The following is a 2,753-nucleotide window of genomic DNA, read 5'->3' as shown; positions in this document are numbered from 1 at the left end:
CAGTGGAGTGAGCCATCTTTTTCTGCTTCCCACAGCATATCAGTAGAAAGCTGGGTTGGAAGTGGAGCAGCTGGAACACAAACGGTTGCCCATATGGAATGAGAACATCATAGGTGGTAGCTTAACCCACTATGTCACAACTGTGCCAGCCCCAAATCTTTAATTTCTATCTTAGAAACAATTATTTTATACTTAATTTTTCTTTTTTAAAAAGATTTATTTTATTTTATTTGAAAGACAGAATTACAGAGAGAGGTAGAGACACAGAGAGGTCTTCCATCTGCTGGTTCACTCCCCAAACAGCTGCAATGGCAGGACCTGATCCAATCCAAAGCCAGGAGCCAGGAGCTTCTTCCAGGTCTCCCACATGGGTGCAGGGGCCCAAGAATTTGGGTTATCCTCTGTTGCTTTCCCAGGTATATTAGCAGAGAGTTGGATCAGAAATGGAACAGCTGGGACTCAAACCGGTGCCCATATGGGATGCCCGTACTGCAGCCTGAGGCTTTAACTATGCACCACAGCATTGTCCCCTATACTTAGTTTTCTTTTCTTGAAGATTTATTTGTTTATTTGAAAGTCAGAGTTACACAGAGAGGAGAGGCAGAGAGAGAGAGAGTGGTCTTCTGATGGTTCACTCTCCAGTTGGCCACAACAGCTAGAGCTGTGCTGATCCAAAGCCAGGAGCCAGGAGCTTCTTCCAGGTCTCCCATGTGGGTACAGGGGCCCAAGGACCTGGGCCATCTTCTACTGCTTTTCCCAGGCCATAGCAGAGAGCCGGATCAGAAGAGGAGCATCTGGGTCTCGAACCAGCACCTATATGGGATGCTGGCACCACTGGCGACAGCTTTACCCACTATGCCACAGTGCCGGCCTTATACTTAGTTTTTCTGACAACTCACTGTTCATGAATTCAATGAACCTCCTCTGGGATTGGTGTCACACTACCTCAGTGATATGGAAAAATCTTGGAGGGCCTTTTCATTTATGGCAGTGATTGGGGAGCACTGCTGGCACTAGATGGTCATTATCAGTGCCCAGGACACTCCTGCACTTCATGAGTTCTCTACTGCTGCTGTCACCAGTTACTGCAAACTGAATGCCTTGAAGAAATACATTGATTTCCTTGTGGTTATTTAGGAGTCCAATAAAGACCTCATGTGTTTAGTATCTAGGCAAGGGTATGGCTGCATTTCCACCCAGAGATTTTACAGAATTTATTCCCTTTACCAGCCTCACAGGAGTGGGGAAACTTTTTTTTTGCCATGGGTCATTTGGATATGTATAATTCATAAACCATGAATAATTAGCAATGTAAAAATTAATCTGCTGTAGATTTATTGACTTTCAAGTCCCTCCTGTGGTTGCCTTGGCAGGGCCACACCAAATGATTAGATGGGCTATATGTGGTCTGAGGGCTTCCCATTCCCCAATCCTGCTCTGGAAGATGCCCACCTTCCTTGGCTAGAGGACTCTCCCACCATTTTAAAGGCAGAAAAAATATCTCTTTTAAAATCTTGTTTAATTACCATTTTACAATCACATTTAAATGAGAACTGGTATACATATAATTAATCACACATTTCCCTTGCCTTTTAACATTCACCCAATCTAAACACTCTCCTCTGTGGTGGCTCTGGTATATTCTCTCTCTCTCTCTTTTTTCTTAAGATTTATTTATTTATTTGAAAGTCAGAGTTACGTAGAGAGAGGAGAGGCAGAGAGAGAGAGTGAGAGGTTTTCCATCTGCTGATTCACTCCCCAATTTGCCACAATGGCCACAGCTGTGCCAATCCGAAGCCAGGAGCCAGGAGTTTCTTCCGGGTCTCACACGTGGGTGTAGGGGCCATCTTCTACTGCTTTCCCAAGTCATAGCAGGAAGCGGGATTGGAAGTAGAGCAGCCGGGTCTTGAATTGGTGCCCATATGGGATGTCGGCACTTCAGGCCAGGGCGTTCACGTGCTACGCCACAGTGCTGGCCCTGAAAAAAATATATCTAATTTTCCTTCTGTAGTCAGGTCACATTCTGAGCACAATTGGGAAAGATTTTTTACTTTTACAGACCTCTGTAATTTAAATTGCCCCACCTATAGTCTCCAGGTTAATTTCCCTTTTCAGGGAATTAGACACAATCACACTTGCAATCCATTTTGCCATATAGGGTAACACGCTCACAGGTTTAGAGGATTAAGACATGTTCAAGGGAAAGGCTGCCTGTTAATATGCCAGGAAGAACTCTCACATTTTTGAAGATTTATTTTAATTATTTGAATGACAGTTACAGAGAGAGGTACAGCCAGAGAGGGAGGGAGGTCTTCCATTTGCTAGTTCACTCCCCAAATGACTGCAAGGGCCAGATCTGAGCTTATCTGAAGCCAGGAACTTCTGCCAAGTGTCTGACACAGGTGCAAGGGCCCAATGACTTGGTCTATCTTTTGCCTTCCCAGGCCATAGCAGAGAGCTGGATCAGAAGTGGAGTAGCTGGGGTGGGGTGGGGGGGCGCTGTGGCATAGCAGGTAAAATGGCCACCTGCAGTGCCCTATAGGTGCTGGTTCGAGTCCCGGCTGTTCCAACTCCAATCCAGCTCTCTGCTATAGCCTGGGAAAGCAGTAGAATATGACCCAAGCCCTTGGGCCCCTGTACCTGCATGGGAGACCTGGAAGAAGCTCCTGGCTCCTGGCTTTGGATCAGCACAGCTCCAGCCATTGTGGCCATCTGGGAAGTGAACCAATGGATGGAAGATCTCTCTCTTTCTC

The sequence above is a fragment of the Oryctolagus cuniculus genome, chromosome Y (genome assembly GCF_051225735.1).
Source record: "Oryctolagus cuniculus isolate XC-2025 breed Fujian yellow rabbit chromosome Y, ASM5122573v1, whole genome shotgun sequence".
In the NCBI taxonomy this organism is placed as follows: Eukaryota; Metazoa; Chordata; class Mammalia; order Lagomorpha; family Leporidae; genus Oryctolagus; species Oryctolagus cuniculus.
The sequence above is the reverse complement of the archived record's forward strand: the minus strand, read 5'-3'. Positions refer to the sequence as shown.